General features: G+C 44.2%; 1 protein-coding gene across 1 annotated transcript in view; it reads left to right on the forward strand.

The window, feature by feature from the left end:
• LOC126188231 (inhibitory POU protein-like) overlaps positions 1-18,862 on the forward strand; it is a 488,073-nt gene that overhangs the window by 113,672 nt on the left and 355,539 nt on the right. The gene's annotated exons all lie outside the window — the stretch shown is intronic.

The raw sequence follows: 18,862 nt of genomic DNA on the forward strand, positions 1-18,862 counted from the left end.
ACGGTATGGGGGTGTTTTCCGTGGTTAGGGCGCGGGCCTCTAATTTCCTTAAGAAAAAGCTGAACACTGAAGGGTACGAATACATTTTATAGCATTGTGTACTGCGTAGAGTAGAAAAACAGTTCGGAGAGGGTGATGGATTGTGTCAGCATGATAATGCACCCTGTCATAAAGCAGCTTCTATGTGGCAATGGTTTGCGGACAATAATTTTCCTGAAATGGACCGAACTCCCGACCTGGACGAAACGGACCACCTTTGGAATGAGTTAACAACGCAGACTTCACTCCAGACATCACTGTCTAACATCATTAGCTTCTCTGGCTTTGACTCTTGCGCAGTAACAGGCTGCCATTCCTCCACAGACATTCATACAGCTCGTTGAAAATGTCTTCACCAGAGTTTAAGCCGACGTAAAGGTGAATCGTGAACGCAAGCCAAAGTAATGTCCACTAATAGGTGCATCAGATAAGATAGTGTATTTAAAGCTTTTATCGTTCACTTAAGATTTGTACGTTCAAACGAAAGGGCTTTCGCCTGGGAGTAGTACATCTGCTAACACTGTAAGTGAAAAAATTTTATGACACTTCGTGTTCACTGGATGTGCCCATATCGAAAACGAACGGTGGATAATTCCATCTTTTGTCATGAGAGTACAGGTAGAGCTTGCCTCTATCAAAGTATAAAGCTGTGTTTGGGATTATCACTGATAGCGACAGCTATCTTTTTGGGTCGTCTTCCTGTTCAGAACATCTGCATGAAAGTGATATATTGATGAAATTAATTTCACATATAAAGCGAATTTACTACATTGTAAATAGTCTCGTAGGTGTAAAATAATTGTCTTATACAGCTGGAACTTTATGGTATTTGGAATGGGAGGTGAAAATGAAATGATCGTATGGCATTGTTGGCCGGGGTGTCCCATTTGGGTTCGGCTGCCAAACTACACGCACGAAATACGAACGGCGACTCACTGCTCCCATATCGGCTCGTGATTGGTAGCGCTTGGACACAGGTGAACGTAAAGCAGCAAGACGATGCCCCCTGCAAGATAAAAGGCGAACTACCTTGAAATTTCCAGAAAAACTGCGATACTTGAGCGGGACGATCTACTACGTCATGGTACTTACAGCCTCGTGGCAGCTCTCACCTCCGCACTGTTTTGCTTCCATCTCTCTGACCACGTTCGGGCTGTTTGCCGCGCTCCGGCCGAGGGACACCTCTTTGTCTTCCCTCAACTTGAGGCCACGGCCGTTATACTGCAGCGTGACGCTTCCCTGAAGAGCTATGTAGCGCCCCTCCGTAGCCAAAGTCCCTAACAACTATTATGAAGCGCTCCTCTTGGACCTCTGGGTTGGCCTGCGCCGTCAGTCTACTCTAGCGCTTACGTAATGCTTGCTTGGGCACACTAAAAAAAAAAAAAAATATATTAGATCAAGTTTTTAATTTGAAAACTGCCAGTTATATTTTGTCATTACTGTATGATACCACTGCCGCAGCTGTACTTGCCACCTTAAGAACGTCCTGTACTAGTTGATGAATTCTCGGGTTATCAGCCGAGTGGTGGCGTCGTTTTGTCGCAACGTTTCGATGAGTTTCGTACCCATCATCTTCTGGCGAAACACATTGAAACGTTGCGACAAGACGACGCCACCACTCGGCTGAAAACCCGAGAAGAATTCGTCAGGGGAATACTCCGAGAAAGACTGCAATCGCATATATCCTGTACTAGTTGTTGATCTTCTATGTCACTGGGCGGTAGGGAAGACGGTTACTACTAATAATGACAGTTTCGTTGTATAGCCTCATGGAGACCGAAGACAAATAGAAAGCGAATGCCCAGTTACAATTACTACATATTTATTTTTGTCGCAACAGTCTTTCCAGTATATTTTCGTGATTTATAGTTTTCACTGTGATGTGTCTGAAATATTTGCTTTCAAATCATAATTTACCCTGTCTCAAGCTGTCCTTGCTATTTTTGCTGTTATCAGTGATTTTTCCTTCGTTTTTTTTCATGACATTATTCCTAGAACTCGCTTTCAGCAACCGGCGAAAACACCTCTCGGCATTTTACGCCAGACATAATAAAGATACAAATGAAAGATAAAAGAAAATTTAAATGAGACACTTAGAAGTTCAAGGACCCAAAGCACAGAGACAAAGTTTCTGAGTAGATGATAGTGAAAATAGAATTTGTAGACAAACTACCGGTCTCATAGGTCTGATTAACTTTTTAATCAAGTGTCAAAATTCTTTATTTACTATAAAAATACTAATTAATATTTGATATTATATTTATTATTAATGTTAGTCCTCAAAATATCAATATGTACGCTAGTGGCAATAAGGTCTCTTGACAGTTGCAAAGTTAATGTGAAATTAGAATCGGAACATGAAGAACAGATACTAAATGTGCCACACACACAATTATGACCTATTCCAACATTTCATGATCTTCGTTATCATAATTTTCATAAAGCATATTGTGTGGCTTGAGGCTGATATTAATATGCCGATATACTTTCCATTATAATGTACTACTAAGTACGTGATGTACACACTAAATTATATTACCAACCTTGAGCAGTGCAGAGCAACAAACTTACGCTTTGTGACTGGGTGGCTGGTTGGTGTGGTGGAGGGGACCAAACAGCAAGGTCATGGGTTCCATCGAATATGGGGAGGATGGGGAAGGAAGTCAGCAGTGCCCATTCAAAGGAACCATCCCGGCATTTGCATGAAGCGGTTTAGAGAAATCACGGAAGACTTAAATGAGGATGACCGGACATGTGTTTGAACCGCCGTACTCCCGAATGCGAGTCCAGTGTGCTAATTACTGCACCATCTCGCTCGGAACGCTCTGTGCTTTAGACTCATATGGAAATGAATATCCGAGAGATCGGCGAGACAGCTTTTCATGAATGTTCATATATACAGTGTAGGTCTAGAGATGTAGATAAAACTGGTTCACTATAAGATCAACAAGTGACAGGAGAATGCATACATATTGTCTCGAAATGATGACTGTGTGCTTTAGACACTTACGTTTCTCAGCGTTTCAACTGATTTCTCATTCCATCTCTAACTTCATTCCATTTCGCTTTAGAATCTTATTTTTAACATTTCAAGACATTCGTTCGTATCTCGTCCCCGCTAGTGCTGAAATAAACTGGAGAAATTCAAGCTTGTACTCTGTCCCTAATACTAGTTCCTTCAGATGATGAAACGAATGAAACAGATTATTTTCAACATGCTCAAAAAATGAGCGCATAAGATTGGACGTTCGGGCTATTTCGTTTAGCTTCTGTGGACTAAGTTAGAAGCATCCAAGTGTGTATGTACATACTTATTAGCATGGGTGGCGAACGATTGAGTAGATACGTCGGGCCACATATCAAAGTCGCAGTATCATTGAAAAAGTCAGTAAATGATAGAAATAACTGTGCGTGATAGCAATATTGGAAATCAAAACATTCGTCGCCAGTGAATGTAACAGATTGTACTGCCATATGTTGTGTTCCAAAAATGAACAGCATAGAGACAGAAGTGATGACACTTTCTACAGGATCTGACCATCATTTTGCCGGACAATGCTCAAGCACGTACAGTGCAAGCTGTTACTGATTTGTTTGACTGATGGGGATGCTAAGTGCTATACCACCTACTGTGCTCCTCTGACTTAAGCCCTCGTATGTTCAACTCGATTTCTAAACTGAAGGAAACACTTCGCAGCATTCGGTACAGAACTGCTACAAATTCGACGGGAAATAGACGGCGCTGCTCGAAATGTCAACATAACTGGCACTGCTAAGAGTATCCTACGACATCCACATCGCTGACAACGAGTTATACACAATGCTGGTGACTACTTTAAAGGTCAGTAAAACTTTGAAATACGTATCTATTTTATACGAGCTCTAAGTAAATAGTTGCCACTATTAAAGTTCCAACCCCCGCATCTTTCGTGTTGGGATCTCCTGAAGGCTTTTAACGCCAATATGTTACTAACGGACATTTAACTATAGCAAATCGTACAAAGAGTCATGTGTTTGAGATAAATCATGGATATATCGTAGCCTTGAAAGGCAGGATATAATACGAAAACAATGACATACAGTGAAATCCAATATGGCATTTCCAAAGTCCATTTATCGACCGCTGTCGAGTTTCATGGTCGCATCGAGTTTCGTGGAAGACATGTTGTTTTGACGTCATTTCGCAATAGACTTAAGGTGTAATTTCACTTCTCTCGAATCTCCCAACCGAAGCTGTGATTAGCTGCCGTGACCAAACAACTCGGTATAAGACACTGTTATTATCTTATCGCATACAGATCCAAATACATTCACTAGCCAGTACGCGAACGTGTATCTCACGTAGAACATACTGAGTACCGTGTGCAGTATCGGTTAACAAGCATGTATCTTGTGATTTTATGCTTAAAATTACTTTTGCAATGTAATGAAGTGAGGAGAGAGAGCAGACCTGTTTCAACTTTTATATGAAATAGATGGTTCAAATGGCTGTGAGGACTCTGGGACTTAACATCTGAGGTCGTCAGTCCCCTAGACTTAGAACAACTTAAACCTAACCAACCGAAGGACATTACACACATCCATGCCCGAGGCAGGCTTCGAACATGCGACCATAGCAGCAGAGCGGTTCCGGGCTGAAGCGCCTAGAACCGCCCGGCCACAGCAGCCGGCTTATTAAATAAAGGAGTAAGAAAGGTAAGACGTAGGCGTGAATTCGTCACTTCCAGCCACACTGAGCACCGTAGTAATGCGATGGCAAAAGTTGGAAATTTGTGCCGGACCAGAACTCTAACTAGAATTTACCGCTTCTCATGAGCAACTGCCTTAACCGCTTCAACCACCCCGTCACTGTTGGTGACCAACTCCAATTTTCAACCTACCACCCGCTGTAATGCAGCGTCCCTCGTCCATCGACCGCCTACTCGGGAACTGTTGATTCTCGTAGGAGTTCGGCCGATATTAGTACAACGGCACTAAATCAAGTCCGGCAGAAATGGCACGAAAAAATATAAAGGCTATACATTTGTAAGGGCGCGACGGCTTCTTAACGTTTGTTTCAGTGCGGACGCACAAATATCGTCCCCACTCCTAAGGGAATCAATTTGCAAGTTCAGGTTAATGCACGAGGGACGCTGCATTACAGCGTGAGTTGAGTTGGAAATTTGAGACGGTCAGTTGCCGTGTCCGGATGGCCAAAATGGTTGAGGCAACCGCTCATGAGAAGCGATAAATCCAGATTCGAGTCCCGTTTCGGCAAACATTTTCCACTTTCGCCATTGCATTACCTTAATATTCTGTGTGACTGGAAGTCACGAATTCCCACCCACTCCTTCCCTTTTTTTCCCAATTCCCTATTTCATGTATGTACCAGCCGTGTCATGACTAGTGATGCCCGACAGAACAGTCACCACTCATGTATGCAGGGTGGTCCATTGATCGTGACCGTGCCAAATATCTCAGGAACGAAACTCGTCTAGCTTGGAGGGGGAAACCAGATGGCGCTATGGTTGGCCCGCTAGATGGCGCTGCCATAGGTCAAACGGATATCAACTGCGTTTTTTTAAAAATAGGAACCCCATTTTTATTACATGTTCTTATAGTACGTAAAGAAATATGAATGTTTTAGTTGGACCACTTTTTTCGCTTTGTGATTGATGACGCTGTAATAGTCACAAACATATGGCTCACAAGGTCCTGATGTTCCACTTGTCGCAGCGATCGCGGATTTTCCGTTGCCCAATAGTGCATATTATACCGGTTTACGTTACCACTGTTGGTGAATGACGCTTCGTCGCTAAATAGAACGCGTGCAAAAAATCTGTCATCGTCCCGTAATTTCTCTTGTGTCCAGTGGCAGAACTGTGCACGACGTTCGAAGTCGCCGCCATGCAATTCCTGGTGCATAGAAATATGGTGCGGATTCTCGCGCAATTGTGTGTTACTGATGTGCGGACCAGCCGTGACAGCATCTAAAACACCTACTTGGGCATCATCATTTGTTGCAGGTCGTGGTTGACGTTTCACATGTGGCTGAACACTTCCTGTTTCCCTAAATAACGTGTAACTATCCGGCGAACAGTCCGGACACGTGGATGATGTCGTCCAGGATAGCGAACAGCATACAGAGCACACGCCCGTTGGGCATTTTGATCACAATACCATACAACAACACGATATCGACCTTTTCCGCAATTGGTAAACGGTCCATTTTAACACGGGTAATGTATCACGAAGCAAATACCGTCCGCACTGGCGGAATGTTAGGTGATACCACGTACTTATACGTTTGTGACTATTACTGTGCTATCTATCACAAAGCGAAAAAAGTGGTCCAACTAAAACATTCGTATTTCTTTACGTACTACACGAATATGTAATAAAAATGGGGGTTCCTATTTTAAAAAAAAACGCAGTTGATATCCGGTTGACCTATGGCAGCGCCATCTAGCGGGACAACCATAGCGCCATCTGGTTTCCCCCTTCAAGGTGGACGAGTTTCGTTCTTTGTAGTTTTTTCTTTTGATGCTTATTTCGTGAGATATTTGGCCCGGTCACGATCAATGGACCACCCTGTATACATCACTGCTTCAACGTTTCACAGCATTTCATCTGGTATTACTAGGCCCCTTCATTTTCCAGCAACACGTCGGATGTGGTGTGGAACCTGCCTCTACGTGTCAGCCTTCGGCGCCCAGCGCCAGGAGCCGGCCTTGTTTGAAAACAGAGCAGCGGCGGCGGTGGACGCGCGCAGGCCCGCCCCCCTGGTTTAGCGGGCGCGGTTAATTGGCGCACAACGCGGCGCGCCGGCCGGCGTGCAATATTAACAAGAATTACGTTAGCCTGCGGGGGCGGCAGGCGGCGCCGGCGCCACTGGCGGACAGCCGGTAATTGCAGACCGCGGCCGCTGTCAGCCGCCTGCTGTCAGTTCCAGCCGTCTCGCGCTGTCACGCGCCTCCCACTCGCCCAGCTTGCGCCGCAACACCTGCTGGCCGTCGTCATAGCGCCCACCTCACACGTGCGCACTTCTCTGCCCCAGCTCCTGTAGCGACGAGATTTCTGCGCCCTAATCTAACCATCTCTCTCACGAGGTAGACCGATGTCAATATACAAATCTTCAGGTAGCTACATCTATACAATTCATTTCACCTTACGGTATGTGGCGGACAGTGTTTCGTGCATCAGCATCAAATACCACCCTTGCGGGATCAATTACTCTTCCCATCCTCATCGCCGTTTTTCACTGACGTGACAAAAGTCACGGGATGCCTCTTAATGTCGTGATGGACCACCTTCGTCCTGGTGTAGTGCAGCAACTCGACGTGTGTTGGACTCAACAAGTCGTTGGAAGTCCCCTGCACAAATATTGAGCCATGCTGCCTCTTCAGCTGTCCATAACTTCGAAAGTATTCCTGGTGTAGGAACTGGCCTCCCGATTATGTATCATAAACGTTCGATGGGATTCGTGTCGAATGATCAGGGTGGCAAAATCGTTGACTTGAATTATCAACAATTTGTTCAAACCAATCGCGAACAATTGTGGGCTGGTCACGTATTTCGGGACATCATGAACGGCTACAGATGGCCTCCAAATAGCCGAAAATAGCCATTTCCAGTCAATGATCGATTCATATGGACCAGAGGACCCAGTACATTCGCTGTAAAGACAGCTGACACCATTATGCAGCCACTACCAGCTTACACAGTATCTTGTTGACTAGCCGACCGGGTTGGCCGAGCGGTTCTAGGTGCTTCAGTCTGGAACCGCGTGACCACTACAGGCGCAGGTTCGAATCCTGCCTCGGGCATGGACGTGTGTGATGTCCTTAGTTAGATTTAAATAGTTCTAAGTTCTAGGGGAGTGATGACCTCAGATGTTAAGTCCCATAGTGCTCAGAGCCATTTGAACCATTTTTTGTTGACTACATAGCTTCATGGTGTTTGCGCCATGGTAGAAACCTACCACCAGGTCTTACCAACTGCAGTCGGGCACATCTGTCCAACAGATATGGTCACGAGCCCAGAAGAGGTACTGCAGGTGGTGTCAAACTGTTAGTAAAGGCACTCGCGTCCAACGTCTGTTACCACAGACCATTAACGCCAAATTTCGCTGCAATTTCCTAGCGGGTTCGTTCGCTGTATATCTCACATTTATTTCTGCGGTTATTTCGCGCAGTGTTGCTTCTCTGTTAGCACTGACAACTCCACTAAAACGCCACTGCTCTCGGTCGTTAAGTGAAGGCCTTCGGTGACTGCGTTGCCTGTGGTGAGAGGTAATGCCTCAAAGTTGGTGTTCTCGGCACCCTCTTGACAGTTTATATCACGAAACATTGAATTTTCAAACGATTTCCAAAATGGAAGATCCCGTGCGTATAGTTGTGTTTACTCCCAACGTGCGGCCACAATCTCGTCGGAAATCTTTTCACAAGAATCATCTCAGTACAAATGACAGCTTCAGCAATGCACTACCTCTTTATACCTTATGTATCCGATACTACCCCCATCTGTATATGAGCATGTCGCTATCCCGTGTGTTGTCACCTCAGTGTGGGTCCATAATAATAAGAGTTCATTAACGTGATCGCGCTTTGGATCACCAACAGAATGCTGCAAAAAAGTTAATACAGAGTATTAAGAGGTACACACTATCTGGTCAAATGTATCTGGACGCCTATCATTGGACATTAATAAGCAATGGATGAGGCCTTTGCCTTTGTGATGGACTGAAATCAGCTGAGGACACTTCCAATGAGCTGTCTGAATGTCTGAGAGAGAATGGCGGCACGAAACCAGTGAAGATAGTGACGCTGGGCGCTTGGCTCTGGAGCGGAGACGACGCCCTAATTCATCCAAATGGTATTCCATTGAGTTCAGGTCGGGACTATGAGCAGGCCAGTCCATTACAGGAATGTTATCGCCCACAAACCATTACCTCACAGATGCTTCTATAAGACAGGCTGCATTATTGTCATGCTGGTACAATCATCGTCTCCGAAATTTACCTCTACTGTACGCACTACACAATACTGTAAAATGCGTTCATATACCTCCGTTTTAACATTTTCTTAAGCTCAATAAGGGGACCACACCATAACCACGAAAAACACCCCTGTACTGTAACACAACCTCTTCTTTTCTTCACTGTTAGCGCTACACATGATGACAAGTCACGCTCTACGGGCTTTTGCAGAAGCCAAACCCAGCCAGCGGATTGAAACAATGTATAGCGTGATTCAAGACTCCAAATCACTTGTTTCCAATGAACCCTTGCCCAGTGGTATGGTTCTTGAAATCACCTCAGTCGTTGCTTAAAAATGACTACAGAGAAGTGTGGTTTTGTGAGGAACTACTTTACCATGGCACCCCATTCTTTTTAACCCCCTTTGCACAGTCAGTGTACTAGCTGGACTCCTGGTAGCACCCTGGAACTCACCAGTGATTCTGCGAGCTTTTTTACAACCATCATCCACAAAGCTCAGCTAGCTGTCCCTGTGCGTCAATACACGAGGTCAGTCTGGTTTAGCTGTGGTTGTTCCGTAGTGTTTCCACTTTACAGCCACATCACCACCAGTCGACTCGGGTAGCTTTTGAAAGGCTGAGATGACCCTGGCTGATTTGTTACTCGGCTGACATTCAGTGACTGGTCCACGTTCGAAGTTGCTGAGCTGTCCTGATCGACCCATTCTGCTGTTACAGCTTATCTGGCGAGAACACTATACTCACCGCTCTTTTTTATACTGGCGCATCCACATCTTGCGACACATGGTGGTCAGTTTCGCATTACATAGGGTGCCCGGATACTTTTGATTAGGTAATGTATATTGTAACATCAGTCATCGTACCACTTGAAACGATACTCCGTATCACATCTTTCTTTGATGCTGTGATGATGGGCCGAACGCGAAACACATTAATAAAAGAGTTTTAACAACAAGAGCACTTTTGTAATTACTGGCCTAAAATGGTAGGGAGGATGTGCACAGTTATTCATGTAATGGTCGCTGGTCTGTTGCGGCGGGATATGACATGGGGTTTTTTTGAAACAAAAAAAAGCACAACATGACCAAAAGAAAGCGCTTCATATGACATAAAAACAATAATTAACGTAACAATTGATTTCTAGGCAAAGACGACGATGTTTGTAACAAACGCTCAACATGTCGACCGTCATTTATCAGCAGTGCCTGAGACAATGTTGTGAACGGCACTGTACAACTTCAGTAGGCAAGATGAGAGATTGTCGTCGGACATGGTCTTTTAAAATCCCCAATGACGTCGGACGATCGGTAACTAAACAACCAATAATCACATGGACTGAAGTCTGTGGATCTGGGAGGCCCAGCATGACGAAAGTGGTGGCGCAACACGCGATACTCACTGAACGATATACGCAAGTGGTCCTTCACACTTGTAGCAATACGGAGCACGATCGTTCCTTTTCGGGTGACGTCAACGTTCCGCGATTGCTGGGGCACCTGACTACCTCTCTCACTACTACTAATTTTATACAGGATTCTCCACGCCCTCACTGACGTGTCACTGTCAAGCGCCGGCTGTTGGTAGGCTTTTTCACTCTGGGGTTCAGTAAAACCTCATGTCATTTCAGGCTTGTGTGTCAAGTTTTACTTCTCTACCCACATTCTTCCGTCAATTCAGATTCTGGCGGATTTTTGGGTCATCCCGTACATTTTTGCAAATAAGAGCCAGTACCACTGATCGCATTAAAATTGAAGATTTTAGAAAATCTTAAACACGGCTACGAAACAGTAACTGTTTAAATCTGAAGAGGTTGAAAAATCAGCCAACCAGTTGCAAAACAAGAATAATCCCAAGACATGGCTTTAGATAGTAGCCAGTACGATATATGGGTGCTATCTAAGGCAATGGCTTGGGATTATTCTTGATTTGTGAATTTTATATATGATAACAGCCGCTCCGCTTCATCTAATTTAATGCACCATCAAGTGACGTAACAAGGCCCACTCCTTCTGAAGAAGGTATTTTTAAAAATATCTAAACCTAGGTCAACGGCCTGTAAACCTTTGTTTTGCAACTGGATGGTTGATTTTTCAACCTCGTAAGATTTTTATTTTCTTATGTTGTTTTAAATTTAAGTTACTTCCCGAAGTATTGGTTAATTTTGAAACCAGTTTTTGAAACAACTTGTATTTTGGTCACAAATAACAGAGTTAAAGAACGTTATATTATAACCATGCTATAAAAACAAACGAGGTGTCCACGACGGAAGAGCACATCAAAGAGCTCCACTTATCGAAAAGATTAAGAAACCCTGTTTGGAGTATCGAAGTTTCTCGTGGCAGAAGCTAGTATTTAGCTCCGGTTTCGCTTTGGGATAACCTTTGCCTTTCTGTGTTCCACTTGTCTCTGATTATTAATGTGATAAGTTTTAAGTGGTTTTCAGGTGGTATTCCACCTATCCTCTTCCTCCCGTCATAGATGGGTGCTTTGGTTAGCTTACTTACTGTTGCATTGCCAGAAATGCTACAGTTCACCTCTACCCAGCACATGATACGAGGATCAGTAAGGATGTGATGCTTGCTATTTTTCTTCATTTTTATTTTACAAGAATAGTAAATGTTATCTGCACAGGATAACAGCTGCGACATTCACGGTTCATTTGTTGCTTTTCAGTATAATTACGATCTATATCCACACTTTCTACCCATCTTGAAAGAAAAAGCATACATACTTGTACGGTAAAAATCGTGGACGTGCATCCTCAGCACAGTATTTATAACATCCTCTGCATGTTCAAAGTCGTACGTTCGAGGAGCTCCTCTGAACAATGGTGCAATAGATTGGATGCAATTGCTTTTGTTGCGTCTATATTCTTATTGGTAAGCATTTCGGTACCCAGCGTGCATACATGTCGTCGTCGCGGAGATTTGGTTGACAGAGTGTACATAGTATGAAGTCACTTCAGTTGCTGGCTGCCCGCTCCACATCGCATCAGCCAACCGTGTTTGCCCTTCAGCTTCCCTACAGCTACCAATACAGAGTCTAGGCTGTCCCGAATCACGTGCTTGCCAGTAAGCAGTCGACAGCCCATGGGTACGGGCATACGAGGATGGGCAAACAGTTGTCGAGTGGGCAGTCAGGCAAACAGACTGGCAGCCAGGCAGCCGGGCTGCAGCACATAGGACCATACCACACTGCAAACGGATCCCCGGTTTACTAGCTCTTCACGCACCACTCGTTACGGACGGATGTTGAGGTAAGTCGCTTTTGTTTTGTACATACTATCCGCAGATGACATCTGATGCGATATATTCACTAAGACGAGAAAATGCGACACGCCAAAAACCAATTATTCTAACTAGATGAAAATCGGTAATGTGATGTACATGTTAAGACAAACAACTGCAACAATTTCAGAAAAATTCGATGATTTATTCAAAAGGAAGAGCTTCACAAACTGAGCAAGACAGTAACGCGTTAGTCTGCTTCTGGCCCTTATGCAAGCCTTATTTGGCTTGCCATTGGTTGCTAAAGTTCGAGGACGCCCTTCTGAGGTATATCATGCCAGATTCTGTCCAGTTGGTGCGTTGTATCGACGAAACCTCCGAGCTAGCTGGAAGGCCCTGACCATAATTCTCTAAATACTCTCAATTGGGGAGAGACCCGGCGACCTTGATGGCCTAGTTAGGGTTTGGCACGAACGAAGGCAAGCATTAGTAACCCTCGCCGTGAACGGCTGGGCATTATCTTGCTAGGATGGCTTTCTCTGGAGGGCAACAAAACAGGGCGTACAATATCGTCGACGTACCGCTGTGCTGTAAGGGTGGCGGATGATAACCAAAGGAGTCCTGCCATGAGAAGAAACGGCATCTCAGTTCATCACTGCTGGTTGTTGGACCGTATGACGGGTGAGAATCAGGTTGGTATCCCACCTCTGCCTGGAGCGTCTCCAGAGACGTCTTCGGCCTGGAATCTCATTGACTGGAGTAGAATTGTCTTCAGTGATTAGTCCTGCTTCAATCTTAGCGCTGATAACCAGCGAAGATTTGACTGAAGGCGCCATGGACAGCGGTGGGATACCAACCTGACGGTCGTCCGCCATACGTCCCGAGAACCACCAGTGAATGTATGGGTTGCAAATTTCTTTTCATAATGGGACTCATTTGCTTGTCATTCGCGGCGCCTTTACATCTCACCGGAACGTCGACGACATTTTACGCTCCGTTTTCTACTGCTTGTCAACTCATCCTTTGGCCAACAAGATCACCGGATTTCTCCATAAGAACGTTTGGAGCATAATGGACAGGGCGCTCCAACCAGCTCGGGATATTGACGATCTAACACGCCATTTGGACAGAATTAGGCATGATACTCCTTAGCAGGACATCCAACAACTTTGTTAGTCAATACGAAGCTGAATAACTGCTTGCATAAGTGCCAGAGGAGAACCAACGCGTTACTGACGTGCGCAGTTTGTGAAAGTGTTTCTTTTGAATAAAACATCCACTTCTTCTGAAACTGTTATACGTAATTTGCTTGTTTGTAGATGTATACCACATCTAACGATATCCGTCCCATTCGGATAATTCTTTAGTGTTGCATGGTTTTTCTTTTTGATTTGGGGATATTTTAAGTACTTCGCCTATTTAGGTGTTTACACCAGTTATCAATCTATCACACTTGACTGCCTTCATGTAATTTTTGCTTATTTAGCGATTTGATTATGTTTTGATATTCCAGATACTTACAATTTTCGCCTCCAGCTTTTAGATGGCCTTTTCAGAAGATGGAAAGAGATAAATCTGAAATACTATCGGAAGTTTTTGCGGCTGATCACTCAAATGTTTCTGGTGAAAATGAAGATGCAGATGAGTGTGTGACTGAATGTGTTTATGGTTCTGTGGAGATTTCCCATTCAGTGACATAATGAGAGGTGAAAAGAAGTGAAGGGTGTCTGGGTTTTCAGGCGACATTAACAATAACGATGAAGGTGATTCTTCTCTTTTGAATAAATAGTTTTGTCATAACATGAACTCTTCTGAGACGGCGTCTGAGCCTCACTCGGGAACTGGCTATGCCAGTGTCCGAGTCCCTAGTGTCGGGAGACGCCTTGAATGTAGTACTACACCGCCAGGAGATGGCGATAGGCGTTGGCCAAGAGACTAGAGAACGCATTGAGCGCGTGTAATACAGCCGCGTGGCGGGTAGTCAACCCAACCTACGCCTTCTTCTAACAACGCCGGAAGAGCCTATAATCGTCTAGTCCGGCTCCATAGTTGAATTGTCAGCGCGGCAGAATACCAAGGGAGAGGCACGGGTCGTATTCTCGATCGGGTCGGAGACTTTCCCCGTCGAGGAATAGGTGTTGTGTTGTGTTGTGTTCATCATCATTGCATACTAACCGACACGTAACTTGCAGAAGTGGCGTCGCCTAAAAAGACTTGCACGAAGCGAACGGTCTATTCGACGGGACGCCCTAACTACACAAATACGCACGCACACGTTATCGTCTAAGGTTGTCGGCACACGGACCGTGCATTCGAGAGTTGAAAGTGCCGAGTTTCTGATATCGAAGAGTCGAATATCACGCTGGAAGTCTTTCCGAACGTGCAGAGCAACAGCTTGGATGTCAGATATTCTGAACGTGCATTTGAACGTAGACCAATGAGACGGAAGAGCGCCACCTAATCACATGCATACTATCTCCCTTCTGTACAGAGTCGCAAGGTGCCAGATTGGCTTTCAGTATACAGGGTGTTTCACTAAATGTGTTTGCCTCTGTAAGCTACGAAGTAACAGGCAACGGAAATATTTATTGCGGTAGGTCACCATAAGAAAAGTTACCCCGTCTGCGGAGCTATGAACATAGTTTATTGTGTTATTATCCAAAGAGTTACAGCATAAAGATACAATTTTTAAACAGAGCAATAGTTGTTTCTATCATGCACTGGAATCAGTAACACCAGCTGTGTATCCATCAGTTTCAATTACATTTCACTTTTAGTTTGGGAGCTACAACCTCTCAAAGTTTCAGGGGCAGATACCACACGCTGTACGTAATACATTGCTGTGTAGTGCGTGATGGCTCTTCTGGTGGTGGGAAGTTGATTTAAATGAGATGTTCAAAATGTGTGTCCAAGTTCCTGAGTACACAATGCAATGAGCCTTCTAAAGAATCTGCGGACGAGATGTAATATCGCCGGTGTCACGGAGCGACACGCGTCCTCGATGCGCCGTTTTAGATCATCTGGAGATGTGGGCTCAATGACATCAACACGATCCTTTAGATAGTCCCACAAAAAGAAATCTAATGGTGTTAAATTGGGTGACCTTGCGGGCCATGAATGAAGACCATAGGGCCCAAGCACCTTCCTGCAAACCTGTTGTTTAGTTCTTCCACAATAGCACGCGCAGAATGGGCTGGGTGACCATCGTGCTGCATCCATATGTGGACTCTCGTGTCCAAGGAGGCCACCAAAACTGTCGACTATAAACGAGCGATATAACTCACCTGTCAGTGTACCTGGGAAGTAATGTGGACCGATGATTTCATCCCAAAGGATTCCACACCGTACATTAACAGACCACCTACGTTGACGGTCGACAGGTCATACCCACCGAGGATTGTTTGCGGCCCAGTAGTGCACGTTATGGCGATTCACTGCACCATAAGTTGTGAACGTGGACTCATCAGAGAATATAACACATTGTAAAGAGTCCAGCGTGAAATTACGCATGACCCATTCACAGAATGTAACTCTTGCACGGAAATCGTTCCCATGCAACTCCTGTATCAGTGACAGGCGGTACGGGTGAAACCTATACGCCACACAGATGTGAGACTGACACCAGCGACTACAGCAACGGCTCGTAAGCTGACATGAGCGTCATGGTGTACTGCAGCTGAAACAAACACCTCCGTCTCCTCACTTCTTGCAGTTCTTCGTCTGCTACTCCGGCGTATTACCAAGCTGCCTGCTCATTTTTGGTTCTTATTGAGGACTGTAACTTATTATGAATTCATAGAAATTTCGAGATGTGGTATTTTGTCTAGGAAAAAGGCGAATTTTCTTTCAAATATATAACATGAAATGACGGGATGCTGAAAACTGTGTGACGCAGGGGTTCTAAAATGAAACCACCGTCTTAAAAGAACCGACTGTTTACTTTTTGCCAGTTTCTTCTTCTATTCATTGCTTGCTATGATAATAATGATTACTTTTGTAATACATTTTACGATTATATTCCAAAGTGGTACATCTCTTTAACACTAGACCAGGCACGCTGATTTTTGTAACACAAGCTGGCGCATGGCATAATTTGTACACATGTAGAGAATAACTGTCTTGGTGTTACACGGATGAAAAAAATCATAGTTTAATTTCAGTTTAGTTAAACAACGATAAAATGAACTTATACTATACAAGCTGTTTAATTAGACAATAATAAAATAAGCGTTATTTTAGCACTCTGTTGCCGTGTACAAGTGTAACCCCACAGTAATAATCCCCTTGGAGCATTAAACAGCGCAGTTGTATGAGATCCCTGCCAAATGCTCATAATATTAGTAATTATCTTGTAGAAAATTGCATCACTCTGCGATTGATGCTGCTGGCTTTGAATATGAGTCATTTTCTTGCATGGTTCATAAATTTTTTCTCACCTAGCTCGCTGTTTATTTCATATTTTGCTGCTCTCTTGGACGAATGACAACATAACTTACCACGGTGTTAGCTGAAGCTAAGATAAAGGAATAGGTATGTGTTTGCAACTCGAAAACAACAAGAGAATATTACTTGTGGTTGGATCAGTTTATACATAGGCGCGTCCACTCAAGGGTTAAAACAATTTATTGCTAATTTTTTGCCAATTTCTTCTCGTATTCATTGCTTGCTATAATAATAAATGTTAATTATGTGTAAAACTTATATGACTCAGAGGGTTAAATAAAGAAAACATTTTCCATGTAGGCATCTCGTCGTAATACCACATTTTATTACGGAAATAACTGTGTCAGATACTGTGCTATGCGTAGGAACCACAGACGTTAATCAATGTATAAGAAAAACGAACGTTAAAATTGCATTATCTCTGATTTTTACTATCTCTGTTGTTGAATGTACTGTTAATGACTCCGATTTTGTTCTTGTTCTGATAAAGACGAAGGGAATTTATAATTGTGAATGCTGCATATAAGAGCTCGACAGTAAAAGTTGTATTCAAGGAAGAAATAAACTAGTCTTCACCTCTGATAAACAATTAGGTGAGACTTGAAAATAAATGTTACTCTTTCTAGCCATTCTAATTACACTAGGAACTTTAAGCTACACTACGTCGTCGTGGACTTCGAGAGACGCTGGGAGACTGGCGAACGAACCTGCAAATAAACGAGGCGACTTTCAGCGGACTCAGGATCAAGCAACATGAAATCTGCTCATCTTTTTACGAACATGCACTGAAGAGCCTAAGAAACTGGTACACCTGCCTAATATCGTGTAGGGGACCAGCGAGCGAGCGGAAGTGCCGCAACACGACGTGGCATGGACTCGACTTATGTCTGTAGTGCTGGAGGGAACTGACACCATGAGTCCTGCAGGGCTGTCCATAAAGCTGCAAGAGTACGAGGGATGGAGACCCTTTCTGAACAGCACGTTGTACGTCATCCCAGATATGCTCAATAATGTCCATGTCTTGGGAGTATGGTGGCCAGCGGAAGTATTTAAACTCAGCAAAGTGTTCCTGGAGCAACTCTGTAGCAATTCTGGACGTCTGGAGTGTCGCATTTTCCTGCTGTAATTGCCCAAGTCCGTCTGAATGCACAATGGACATAAATGGATGCAAGTGATCAGACAAGATGCTTACGTACGTGACACCTGTCACAGTCATATCTAGACGTATCAGGTGTCCCATATCACTCCAACTGCACACGCCCCACACCATTACAGAGCAGCCACCAGGTTTAAGAGTCGCCTGCTGACAAGCAGGGTCCATGGATTAATGAGGTTGTCTCCATACCCATACACGTCCATCCGCTCGATACAATTTGAGACGATACTCTTCTGACCAGGCAACATGTTTCCAGTCATCAACTGTCCAGAGTCGATGTTGACGGGTCCAGGCGAGGCGTAAAGTTTGTATCGTGTAATCAAGGATACAGGAATGCGCCTTCGGCTCCGAAAGCCAATACCGATGATGTTTCGTTGAATGATTCGCACACTGACACTTGTTGATGGCCCAGAACTGAAATGTGCATCAATTTAATGAAGGGTTGCACTTCTGAACGATTCTCTTCAGTCGTCGTTGGTCCCGTTCTTGCAGGATCATTTTCCAGCGACAGCGATATTGAGGATTTGATGTTTTACCAGATTCCTGATAAACACGGTACACCCGCGAAATGGTCGTACGGGAAAGTCTCCACTATATCGTTACCTCAGAGATGCTGTGACCCACCGCTCGTGCGCCGACTATAACACCACGTTCATATTCTCTTAAATTTTAATAACCTGCCATTGTAGCAGCAGTAACCGATCTAACAACAGCGTCAGACACTTATTGTTTTATACAGGCTTTGTCGACCTCAGCGCCGTATTCTGACTCTTTAGATATCTCTGAATTTGAATACGCATGCCTATACCAATCTTTTTGGCTCTTCAGTTTATTACCACACGAAGAAACGTACACAAGGCGAGTTTAGTTACAATGGCCTTTTCAATACACCATTTGAAAACAAAGATTACATGCTAATTTTGACTATAAAGCCATAAAATACTGTAAAAATAACAGTATAACGCCTTTGCACGAGCACTTTATAGCCGGCCGGCGTGTTACCTTCCGCTGCGTTAACATG

This window comes from Schistocerca cancellata, chromosome 5 (assembly GCF_023864275.1).
Source record: "Schistocerca cancellata isolate TAMUIC-IGC-003103 chromosome 5, iqSchCanc2.1, whole genome shotgun sequence".
Taxonomy (NCBI): domain Eukaryota; kingdom Metazoa; phylum Arthropoda; class Insecta; order Orthoptera; family Acrididae; genus Schistocerca; species Schistocerca cancellata.